The sequence below is a fragment of the Cornus florida genome, unplaced genomic scaffold (genome assembly GCF_030987335.1).
Source record: "Cornus florida cultivar Cherokee Brave unplaced genomic scaffold, ASM3098733v1 CherokeeBrave_3.0.0_Hap2_Chr01, whole genome shotgun sequence".
Lineage (NCBI taxonomy): Eukaryota > Viridiplantae > Streptophyta > Magnoliopsida > Cornales > Cornaceae > Cornus > Cornus florida.
Genome location: NW_026775571.1, coordinates 9,466,550 through 9,480,021, shown reverse-complemented (window position 1 = coordinate 9,480,021; position 13,472 = coordinate 9,466,550). Strand labels below are relative to the sequence as shown.

Sequence of the window (13,472 nt, the reverse complement as noted above, 5' to 3'; positions counted from 1 at the left end):
CTCAATCCAGAAAGAAGCAATGAAATTACATAAAATATACTAACAAAGAACTAAATAGCTCAACTTATGAAGAATTAAGAATAAACTTCCATATAGATTAAGATATAAATTTCTCTACCTGTAATGTAATCCCATGGAAATTTTCCTTAATCTCCTTCTCTTATTAGTCTTCTTTCCCTCTTTTCTATATATTTTTTTTCTGTTTCTTCTTCAATGGCTGAAAACCCCTCTTTTAATGCTATTTCTTCTTTTGTTTTTCTTCCCTCTATTATACACTCTCTGGTTAAATGATAAACCCACAGATTGTTCGTAAGAAACAACTTCTTCTAGAAGGTTTAAAGGAAATATTATATTATTTTTTAGCACAATAAACAAATAGCCTCCCAAATGAACATTAGAATTAAGTCTATCTCACACTACAAGAAATGTGGGCTTTTACGACATAGTATTTACGGGGCCTCTTTATTTTGCCTCGTGATTACCATCATTTACGGAGTTTTTAAAAGAATCCTCATAATTGTTACGTTATAGGACATGCTTCCACGAGGATTTAGTAAAATCGTCGTAGAAAAATGTTTTTACGGTGTATTAAAGATGTCGTGAATATTTAGATATATCTACGGCATATTTGTACACTTTTAACAGTATAAATGTTCCTTGTTGAAAACTTTCACATTTAAGGCACTTTTTTTCCCCGTAAATAAGCAATAACACTTGCCCACCAAATTGAATAGGCACAGTTAATAAAATTACTTAAAAAATATATTTAAAAAAATGAATTTAAGTCTTTTATGGTGTATTAAAGAGTCCGTGAATAAATTTCACACTTAACGCGCCTTTTTTACGCCTTAAATAAGTTCCACCAAAATAGCCGGCCAAACAAGGAAAAAGCCCACCAAAATACTTTCCCACCCAAAAAATTTCACTCCCCCGCCAAAGTGCTGAAGTAAATAGGCGGACAAAAAAAGAAAAAAAGAAAAAACCCATTTCAGAGTTTTTCTTCCCCAAAGAAGCTTCAACGAGAGTGTGGAAAGAGAGAGACCCGAATCTCTCATCTATCGATTTCTTTGGACGAACCGTGTTGGTGGCAGTAACTTGAGGAAAGAAAGCTTGATTTCCTAAACTCATCTTTCTCAGATTGGACTCCGGACGGTGTCGATCATTCCGTCAGCGACCAGCGAAGAGGTTAGGGTTTTCAACCAGCGACGAAAAATTGAAGTTGAATCGAGCCACCATGGACGACGGTACGTACCTTGTTATAGTTGCCTCTCATCCTTTCCATTATCAGTCTAATCTTTTTCACAAAATTTTCTCTATATCTATACATTTTTATGCACATATGTTTGTATATGTGTGTGTGTGTCTGTGAACTGATTCTTGATTTGATTTATTTGAGCGAGCTATTTGTTTATACTACCTAGAGAAGAAAATGTTTATTCCCACCAAAACCCCCCCTTACTCACATGGGAAACCTTGAAAAAACAAAAACAAAAACCAATTCCCCCTAATTTTTCTTCAGTCCTTTTGCAAAGAGAAGCCCTAGAACATGATACGCCGACCGCCATAGTCCTTGATTCCACTGACCACAACCTTCGTACGCCTTGATTTGCATACTTGTCGTATTTCTACCCTCATTCAAGACTTTCAAGCGCTGCTTCATTCTAGTTCTCTCTCTAGTACTCTTCTTTTCTTTTATCTCTCTCAAAATATTGCGGTTTCAGTTTGGCCGGAGAATCGAAGAGATCTGGGGCATATTTCAGAATGCTATTTTTCTCTCGGTGGGATTTCGCGATCGCCTCTCTAGCACCCTTATCCATACTACAACAACGTTCACAGCCGCCACCAGGTCAAAACCTAAATTTCCATTATTTTTTTATATTTGTATACAATTTGTTGAATTTCCTGTCCTATGAGATGATTTCAATTTAACTGATAATGGAATAAATTTTCCCATAACATTGATTGTATTGCGTATTTATGAAGAAATTTTTTTTTTTGCCTACATTTATATAATTCTATGGAATAGATATACTTGTTTTTTGGAGTTTGATTGTTGGAGTTGGGTTGGGGATGTGATGACCTGGAATAACAATTATTTCATGTTATTTAATTTTCATGTTTCATTTCTTTGTTTCTTATGATGGTATGTAGGTAGATGCCAAAGGTTTTCACATTAATTACATTTTTGGTACTCTGTTTGGGAGTTTTTTTTTCATTTCTCAGTCTTTTCTTCTTAATATTAGAATCATATCAATAAATGAAATTTCTGTATAACATAAATTCAAAAAAAAAAAAAAAAAAAGAAGACAAAAAAATTTAATCAAGGATCTAATGATACCATTAAAAATATAGTTTGCTATCCTTTTTGTTCTTGTTCTTCCCTTTATTGAAATTAAGTGTTGTCCCATTTCAAAATTTCTGATTTTCATTATTATTTTCTGAGTTTGCAAGCAGTTTTGGATCTACTCCTAAAATGCTCAATTCCAATTGGTTGCTAAAGATATTCTTGTCTATTACTTAGTAAAACTTAAAAATTAAAAGATATTCTTTGTGTATTCAACTTAGATGGACACAATGTTCTATCTAATAGCCTTCTCTAATGTGTTATGTATTGTCAAAAGTATCAAATAGAACTATAGAAGATTGAGAGTATCCAACTAGGTAGAAAATAGGTACCAACATTCAAAAAAAAGAAGAAGAAGAAGAAGAAGAAGACGGGTTTCAAACCCTACTGGCATGGGCAAAATTAAAACAAACATTCATCAAAGTCCCTAATGTATGTGAGTTGTGATAATTGAAATGCTCTCTTTACCTTCCCAGAGACTTGATATTACAAGTACTGCATGAATATTATACAACATATAAGAATTTCTCTTTCTAAAACATATTCAGCAATGCAGTTCATTAGCAATCAGAAATTCTGATTAGGACTTGCTATTTTATTTCCAACATATCCCTAAATTTATTATGGATAATGACCATAAAGATTCAGGACCAACACTGGACCATATAGACATATAAACATGGAAAGAAGCTTAACAGTGAGCGGTGCAAAAACAATCCATGTTGTGGAGGTTCATGAATTTTCCCATCTGCTCTAAAAACTTAGAGATTTTAAAAATATATGCATATACAATAAATAACACATTCTAGGTTCCACCTGCATACATTGCATTTACTACCACCTGCTCTAATCTCCCACCTGCATACATTGTATTTACTACCCAATTCTCAATTATTTAGAAATTCAACACTTAATATCCAACTCAACTGATCTTGAAGATCAACATTTTGTGGTAGATTTTGAATTTCATGAGTTAGTTTCATTTGTATTCTTGAAAGTGAAAGAAGAATGATAGATGTTGTCCATATTTCCATATTGATTGTATTTATGGACATTTCTTTTTTTAAAAATTCCTGCCTGCTAAGTTTGAATATTTAGCTAAGAATGAAACTTATTTGAGTAATTAATATTAGTTTTGGTGGTGGTATGGGTTGCTACTTTTCATATAGTTGGTTGATTCGTACTTATTTGCGGAACTAAGATTTTAATGAGATAGAGAGCTTTTCTTGGCTATTATGTTAAGCCTTGCTGGGGATTTTATTTTATTAATTAGATTAAAGAGATTTATTATTTATGCATGTCTAAATATTGCTTTGTTTGAGTGTATATATTTACATTTGGAATAATATTTTTTGTAAATTACATAGGTGCCAGGCTGACTTCACACATGGAGGTGCTTTAACTAAGTTTTGGTGGTTCATGGATGCTGTTTTCAACAATGGTGTATAGATTATAGTTAATACATTAGTTAAATGAACATTGGTGTACTAGACAAGTCTTTTTACATACTGAATGGTTATTTATGGTGCACATGAGTTTTGCCCTTTAAATATTTGTTTAATTTTGTGTTTTGGTTTTGGTTAATGAAGTTTGTTATTTGTTCTTAGATGTGACTAATTTTTTTGAGGTATATTTCCTACATTTGTTATGGCGGAGTGATGATACTTGAAAATTAGATGTTATTTTGAGTTGGCGGCAACTAATATTTAGTTGGAATGTGGAATTTGAGTTGAATATTTATAATGAATGATATATTTTATTCATTTATTTGGAATGGTTATGATAAAATATTCAGTTTCTTAAGTCCCAAGAAGAATAAATAGTGAAGCCTTCACTATATATGACAATGATAAAAGTGTTTTCATAATCCCATTCTCACACACATCTCTAGAAGCAAATTATATAAATTGTAAAATTATAGATGGGAATGATTCACTAAGAAGTCTACTTATCAATGTTAAAGATATGTTGACTTGGGTCTTGAATTATTAAAGAACTATTAAAAATCAAAAACATATGCTCTCAATGTATTGATACATTGAAGTAGTGTTGGAGACCTATACAAACGTTTTAGTATCAACCATACACTATGGAAATGGCTCATTTGCAAAAGCTTTTGTTCTTCATAGGTCACATAGATTTGAGTCTTCCAATAGAAAATGGGAAGAAACAACTGTGTTTATTATTATTAATTATTTTTTTCAAAGATTTGACACATTTCCAGTGTGTTTAGTTGAGTGTTAGCATGTCAAACTTGAACTAAAACAGTTCCAGTTAGAGGTATTGGCCAGTGCTTAGAACTGCTGCTGCTGATGATGATACCACCACTATTAATAATAGTTCATTATATTGAATGCCTGGGCTGGCATCATATTATTGTTTTATTTATTATTATTATTATTTTTTTAAGTGGCAACATGTATCTTAGTAATTCTGTATCTTAATTATTCGAATATGTTGAGAAAATTTGGCATTCATTTTTTCCTGCTCGGTCTTTCCAATTAATGTTGGAACAAAACTGAAATTTTGAAATGGTTTTGTAGGATGTGATTGATAGAGATTTGTGTGAGCAGTTCCTAACATTGCCGTTGGATCTGCAATGAAAAATTGCAGATGAATTGGACATAACTCCAACAGAGATTTTGAAGAAACTTGAAGAAGTTCGAAATAAGACCATTTGAGAATTATTAGTCCTAAGGTACATTAATCCTCTACTAACCAACTTAGACATGTCTTTTTAGCATGGATATGTATTTATATATTGTGAACGTAATTTTTATGTTTATATTATACTACACAGAAAACTGGTGGTAATAGTTTACAATCGGTCATGCATTTGTTTTTTCTTGATATGTCTTTCTTGTTATGTGGTGTTTTTTTTATCTATAATAGCTATCAAATCTGTTCTATAGAAAATTGCACCAGGGTGGACACAATGTGAATGGAACAAGGTGCATCTTTTGGAGTATGGGTCTGAGTACTCGACATGCTAGAAGAAGCCAATAAAAATGAATAAGAAAAAATAAATGATAGGAAGTTGAATGAGAAGGGACATAACAGAGAACATAATACCATTATATAGATGTTGTAGCATTATATAGATGTTGAAGGAATTGTAGAATTAGAGATGGGAATGATTCACTAAAACTTACTAAAAAAGTTTCATATGTAGAAATCAAAAATAGAAAAAAGCATTTCTAAGAAAAATGGGAAGGTAGAGAAAAGGCCAATAATTATGTCAGACCATTGTAAGATAAAAATGTAACCAAAATGTGACCAATAGATGAGGTTAATTGGAGTATATATGACTTTAGAAGAACAATATTTCTGAAAGCTAGTTAATTGGAAAAATAACCATTTGCAGTTTAATTTTGTTAGGGTGGAAGAAAGATAATAATTGTACTATAATCTTTATTGATATATATATATATATATAATTTTCGTTACATCCTTAGTGGGGAAAAAAAAAAAATTGCATTATGAAGGGCATCTAGAGCACATCCAAACCTCGCCCTTCTTTAGAGAAGACAAAGGAAGAACGCTAGTAGGGAGGGAGTGAGCGATACACAACAGTGAAAGGATTGCTAGTTGTCTTGGATTACTACCCCAGTTCAACATATGACTACTCCATCTTTTCTTGCTTTCCGTACCCTCTTCAAATAACATGCCGTTAAGAAAGTAGCTTGCTCTTTCTACGTGCCAACCTCAATACAAGCTGCCGCCACTCCGTGGTCTTATCTATAAGTATGATGGGAAGCTGAGATTATGAGGGTAGAGCGAAAATACAATAAGCTTAGCTTGGCAACAACGGCATTAAGCAACTCTCTGAAAATAGGTGGAGCTGCAGTTGTCTTTGCCCCCATCCTGAAATTTTCCTTTGGGAGAATATAAATGGAAATTCCACAATCTTGAGGCCGATTTTGTTAGTTGAATTGAATCTTTTGTGTTAATTTTTGTACTAAAAATTCCAACTCTTTTCTGTAAAATCAATTTCTTTTGCAGGTAAATTCATGCCTGTGATAAATAAGGCAATGGTAGAGCTTGAAGGTAAAGATCCTTTTATTGCAATCACACACTTATGTTTAGTGGAATTGATTATCTATTGTCGTGTCACTGGATGCAACGAAATTTTATGGTGTAATGCATTAATAATTAATTGCAATTGGCATGAACCCTGACTTATATAAATCTGAACCAACCAAAATGTAATAATTTTTTTTCCTAAATGTAATAATTAATTGTAATTGAATTGATTTCTCAGCTACATTCTTTTGTTTTTGATTTTCTCAGTCATGTAATATCAAATTACCATTACACAGATAAAGAACATAGCAATGAAACAGTTGAATTTCAGTCACAGCACACACTCAGCAGGCTTTTTAAACTGAAAACCTTATTTAGTGAGGTTTATGAGGTCAAAACAAGAACAAACCAATTTTCTGGTTTATAATCAACTTCAACAGCTTCAAATCATCAATACAATCATGCTCAGATAATGTACAAGCATAGTACAACAAGATTATATCACGATAAACTCAGTTCCAACAGTATAAACCAGAAAAACAAGTTAAATTGAGGGTTTGAGATATGAGATTCTATACTAGCTTTGATATGTGTTCCCAAATGACTTTAGCTGATATAAACCACCAAGATACACTTGCTCACCCCTTATTCTAGTTTAAGAAATAGCCACAACAAATTTTCACCTTCTCAGTCTCATTTTTCACCATAAAATCAGCTTCACAACCCCTTATAGTCTTCATTAGATTAGCACCTTTGTATGTTGATTCTAGAGCTCAAACACAGCACAACTCTTCAAAGAATCACTTTGAAATCATCCTGAACTATTAGCTTTCAAGGACCTTTTCATTTTCAGCTCATGAGGTTCATTTTTGGCTCTCAAAAAGTGTACACTCTCAGCTCTAAAGCTTATTTTCAGGTTCTCTCTTGTACATCCTTCTGCTGCTGCTATAACAGCATATATATATCAAGAAATTACTGCCCTAGTGTGGATGAGTATTCTCCATCACTGGCCAATTGTAGATACTAATATAATCTGACATTGTATACATTAAATAGACCAAACAGCCCCAGTGCAGCCCTAGCTTGTATCACACAAACCACCTTTTCTGCAGCCTACATTGTCATTGTACAATGCTGATACATATACAATTAAGAGCTTCATTTTTCTGTTATTATCCTATCACTCTAGGACCACTGTTCATGTGGCTCAATGTAGGGGGTCCTTTATTGTACAATGAAAATACTAGGAAATACTAGAATTGCCTTTAACAAGGATATATATTGCTGCAATGGCTGTGATGTATATATATACCTGATAATAACCTCTGTAGTGTATTGCATCATATAGTAAGAGTATAACACATACACACTCATGAGTATAATGACTGAAATGCCCCTGAATTGCCCTTGTGATACCAATATAGATAGAATAACCATGAACCCTTTTGGTTAACATTTGACATTAAAAAGGCAAACCTCACTTAGAACCAACAAATACAAGACATTTTCCAATCCTTACATCCCGAATTCTCAGAAAAGGGGGCTCCAATGCATCCATTGAGAATGATGAACTCGGACTGTTGCTTGAAACCCCATCCGATCGCTCCAGTAGCCTTTGTATCTCATTCTCTGCCTCAATGAGCTGTTCCTCGAGCTTTAGTACCTGTTTAAATATCAAGTCTTATGTTAATTAATTACGAGATTAATGAGTTTAAAAACTTAAGAGCTAGGAATTATAATATGGGATCATGAAATGCCATGTGTTGCTCCACCCAGCTACCTTAAAGAACTATGTGCGGACTCTTGTGAATTGATGAAACATGTAGAACTGTTTTGCTTTCTTGTGCCTTGGGAGACACTTGTGTTCTTATCAACTTTCCTTTTCTCTTGTTAATTAGTCTATTTTTATAGCAATATTAGCTACCTTAAACAAATATTACTCCATAAAAAATAAATAAATAAATAAATTATGGTAAAGTCTAGGGAGTGGAGTACAGGAGGTTTCTTTTATGTGCGAATATAAATAATTTTTCTATAGGTTTCTTTGATGATATCTTGGTCACCGACTGTCCTTTGTATCGAGCAAGCCTAAATGGAAATTTTTATCTTCGTGATGCTAACACAAGCTTAGTTGTATGGCTTAAGAAATATGTGAAAATTATTCAGGTCAATTAGTCATTCATTAACTTATTATTATATTTCTTAAATTAGTCGTATGATCTGATTTTTTATGTATTTGTTGGCATTACATTTTTGAAATATTTTTTCCTGACAGGATTGATTATCACCAATTCATTAGGAGTAGAAGAATCAGAATTTCTATGGTTCCAGTTTACAACAAAGGTCAAATACTAAGCTTCTTTTATGATTGCACAATTTTAATGCTTTTTATACTCATACTTAGGGGGGTCACGTGCCTTTAAGTGACCAATTTTGCGGTGTATCTTGAACTTTATTACATTATTGGTACATCGGCCCGTGTGGAGGCCATTTTTATTTCTTGTTTTAAAATGTTGAAAGCATGGGAGTATGGGATCATCGTATGTGGAGGTTTTGATTGATTGTTGTGGAGGAGAAGTTGTTGATATGTTGTTTATAAAATGAAACAAGATTTTGAAAAGAAATTCTGTCCGTCCCTAATTGTTGCGTGCCAAAAGAGTTTTAGGGACAGTAAAATATGACTGTGACTAAAAAAACTCGACTTTAAGGACAGTATTTACTGTCCCAAATAATACCATCCCTAATAAATTTTAGGGACGATAGAGATTGTCCCTAATACTCTATATATTAAGGACAGTTTTTATGAACGTCCCTGATGCATATAATTTTGAGGACAACATGTACCGTCCCTAATACACTAATTTTATTTATTTATTTTTTTATATTATTTTTTGGACCACATGCACCATGTTCTTTCTTTGGTATCAACATCATCACCATGTTCTCTTTTTAAAAACTTCCAAAAAAAAAAAAGAAAAAATTCATCATATACAAAACAATAAAATAAGTTTTAAACCAAATCTAACAATAGCCATCAAAACAAAAATAAATCCACCACATCGGTCTCTGGAAAAGTAGAAAGTGATATAAGTATATACATGTATGTGTGTAGAGAGAAAGAGGGGCCTTCATGGAAAAGTTGAAAGAACTCACAATTGTTGGAGATGATAATCAGAAACCTTAAGCCGAAGAAGGTCGAATGGTCGATGTGGTCGAAGAAGAACTCACCACTGATGAATGCAGTGAATAATTATAAGAAGTATATCTAATTCTTGAGAATCAATCCTAGTAGAATAATTTCAAACATTCAATATATTAAAAATATAAGATATGTTGTGTCTATGCAAGAACAAACTAGTTAGCTAGGATGAGGAGACGATCACAGCTATAGTAGGGGAGTAATGTCTAATATAAAATGTTTGAAAAAAGTTAAAATAAGGTGCATTACATTGTAACATTTATTGAGTTCTCCGTTTTTTTTTTCCAATTATTTATATATTTTTTTTGGGTACAACTTCTGAGAGGACCTGATCCTATGACAAAGACTATAACTCGGCAGGGCAAACCCAAAGCCCAATCCAAAAAAATTGGGGTTTTGGCAGTGTTATTTGGAATTTGGTCTAGGCTTGGATTCATCCATGTTTAGCAACCCAAAATCCAACCCGAACCTGTCATGAATTAGCTAACATTTTTTTTTTTTAAGGTAGAAGTGTAGATGAGTTAGAAAGTTAAGCTAGATTCTATTATTTTCCTACATTAATGCATATTCCTACATACATGGTTGAGGGTGGTGAATATATTTTTTACCTTCATTTGCTTTGTGATTTGTGGTCAAGAGATCAAGTTGGAAGTTCTCCACCTGGTTTATGAACTCTCTAGATTCTGTCATGTGACAGAATCTAATCCATTGGAAAATTTTCAACCTTGTTTTGAGATTTTTGAAAGGTTTTAAAGTGCAACTGGTTGAAATTAATCGGTTGCACATGTCATGTTGCAGAGACATTATTTTTGGATATATTTTATATTCTTTTTCAAATAAAATTAGTTGAGGTATTCATTAGAATTTTGACAATACTTTTTTACTTTGACTTGAACGACGAGAGAGTATTAAATATCTAGGGACCGGGGTTATTCCAACCTATAAATGTTAGTTTGCAACAATTCAATGAATATAGAATGTTAATACGAATTTTTAATGGCCTGTTGCGTGAATTATATATGGATTAATTGTTATAGCCTTTTTTCCTATCTAAACCCAGTTAACCACACACCCTTAGCATTAATATCAGATACAACGAAAACTAGACAAATCTTTCAAATTAAGTGCAGTCCTTGTCATTTATCCCCTGATCTTGTTGCAGTTGGAGTGTATGAAGAAATCATAAAATTAACATCAGCACTGTATATAAACAATTTAGCATAAATTCGTGCATGAGAGTTCCTGAATCAATACGAATCATTAAAAAAGAAAAAAAGAAAAAGTCATAGACATTATCCATCAATTAGATACAAAGGTTCTTGCTAATCCAATATCCAAAGCAGAGAGTATTTATGAATTTTATGTTTTAATCCTATAAAAAAACACAGCAAAAAAGCAAATATACAGATCTGAGAAGCACCGAAAAAAAAATTTAAATATATAAAAATGTTTGTGTTTGATTCATAAATGATAATCTTGTTATTTCCTTTTTTTTATTAGCATTCTGAATTTGAGACTTGTGTGATGCAGTTACTTTCTTGGATTTTGTACTGTGGATTTTGCAGCTACTTCCTTGGATTTTGTATAGTGAGGTGGTTTTTTGACAAGTGCAGATTGAAACTCAAATGCTAGAAGGTTTATCAATATTTCAACAGAAGTGTTAAGAAATTGATGATTTTCTTGACAAATGGATGTACTTTCTGTTTTGGAACATTGATAAATGATGAATTGTAAAAATGTTTTAACTCTTTTGATATATTTAATGGGATATGTATGTTTTTTGAATTGAATTGAATTGAATTATAGCTGAAAATGATGTGAATTATAGGTAGTGGATGATTAACTGGAATTAATTAAGGGTGCATTATTTATAAAAAAAATATATATATATTTTATTTACGGGGAGCTTGAAATACCATAAATAAGTGAAAATTCTCCTTAAATAACTTTTATATGACATACATGGCAAGTCGTGAGAATGGTTTATATTATTTACGGATACCTAAAATTTGCCGTAGAAAAGTTTTCTACGGCATGGTTCAATGCCTCGTGAGATTATTTACGGGTAGTTAAAATTCGCCTAAGAAAACTTTTTTACGGCATGCTTCTGTACCTTGTCAGATTATTTACGTGTATTTACAATTTGTCGTAGAAAACTTTTTTACGGCATCCATCGATACCTCGTGAGACTATTTACGGGTAGTTACTCTTCGCCGTAAAAAACTTTTCTACGGCAGGCGATGGTGTCTCGTGAATTTTCTACGGATAGTTACAATTCGCCGTAGAAACCTTTTCTACGGCATGCCATGGCACCTCGTAGGTTAATTAAATATAATTTAATATATATAAACGAAATTATTTTCTACGGCGAATCTATTGTTTTTCTACGAGGTAAATTTTTTCTCGTAAAAAAAATTAAGTATTTACGGAACCCTCATACACGAGTGCCTAGAATGCACCGTGAATAGGTTTCCACGGCGTTTTTCGCCCCTCGTAGAAGCCCTTTTTTGTTGTAGTGTCATTTACATACATATCCATACGTGTAGGTATGTTGGGTGTGTTGTGCTGACAGCATACCCAACCTTCATGTAATTATGCTACAAGTAGTCAATAAGGCTTTATTTTATCCTTTAAAGTAATACAATATATACTTACTTTTAATCGCTAAAATTTTTCGTCAATTACATACAATATAGTTACATAATAAAGTGATTTCGAGGAGCTTCCACACAATCCAGTAATTTAGTGCAATATAAAACTTGGCTGCTACAAGCTTAATTTGTAAGCTTTAAAAAAACAAAATAAAACTTCACAAAACAGCCAAACCACAAAATAAATAATATATAAATCATGTCTAATTAAAATAAAATCATGCTAATGAACTTAATTTTGTATCGGGATCTTACATATTATGTCATTAGACATTTTTCACTTATAAAGATTAAATCATTAAATGAAAATTAGAGTTCTGAGTTTAACTTATTCGAGTTCCCTATGAAGTTGCGAAGAGTGTTTTAATCCCTAAAGATTTAATCTTTGAAAGCAAATATCTCAATCAAGGTACCTTTTATGTCAGTAGACTTTTTTAATCTATAAAGATTGAATCTTTGAAAGAAAATTGGAGTTTTGAGTTAAACTTATTTGAGTACCCTTTGACGTCCAGAAGAGTGCTTTAATGAGTAAAGATTGAATCTTGGAATGAAAATACATCAATCAATGTACCTATTATACCACTCAACCATTATAATGTATAAAAATTGAATCATTGAAAGAAAATGAGAGTTTTTAGTTAAACTTATTCAAGTTCCGATTGACGTCTCGAAGAGTGTTTTAATGAGTAGAGATTGAATCTTTGAATGAAAATACCTCAATCGAGGTATCTATTATGTCACTAGACCATTTTAATGTATAAAATTAAATCTTTGAAACAAATGAGAGTTTTTTGTTAAACTCATTCGAGTTCCCTTTGACTTCACGAAAAGTGTTTTAATGAATAAGGATTGAATCTTTGAATGAAATTACCTTAATCTAGGTACCTACAATGTCCCTAGACGTTTTTAATATATATAAAGAATTGAATCTTTGAAAGAAAATGAGAGTTTTGAGTTAATCTTATTCGAGTTCGCTTTGACGTCATGAATAGTGTTTCAATGAGTAAAGATTGAATTTTTGAATGAAATTACTACAATCAAGGTACCTATTATGTCCCCGGACCTCTTTAATGGTTCAAGACTGAATCTTTGAAAGAAAAATGAGAGTTTTGAGTTAAACTTATTCGAGTTTCCTTCGACATTCCGAAGAGTGTTTTCATGAGTAAAGATTGAATCTTTAAAAGAAATTATCTCAATCAAGGTACCTATTATGTCACTAATCCTTTTTAACGTATAAAGATTGAATCTTTGAATA

The 13,472-nt window shown here is 32.2% G+C and overlaps 1 long non-coding RNA gene across 5 annotated transcripts; it reads left to right on the top strand.

Annotated features, from left to right (window-relative positions):
- The first annotated feature begins 869 nt into the window (after positions 1-869).
- On the top strand, positions 870-11,356 carry LOC132286052 (uncharacterized). Of its 5 annotated transcripts, XR_009472701.1 has the most exons (7): positions 870-1,244; positions 1,722-1,846; positions 3,712-3,737; positions 4,888-5,042; positions 6,347-6,391; positions 8,643-8,710; positions 11,097-11,356. It is a non-coding gene; the product is annotated as an uncharacterized LOC132286052 (long non-coding RNA). The 5 variants fall into 5 exon arrangements; XR_009472686.1 differs by lacking the exon at positions 3,712-3,737 and having other exon boundaries at positions 880-1,244; positions 11,132-11,356; XR_009472667.1 differs by lacking the exon at positions 3,712-3,737 and having other exon boundaries at positions 882-1,244.
- Positions 11,357-13,472: the final 2,116 nt, after the last annotated feature.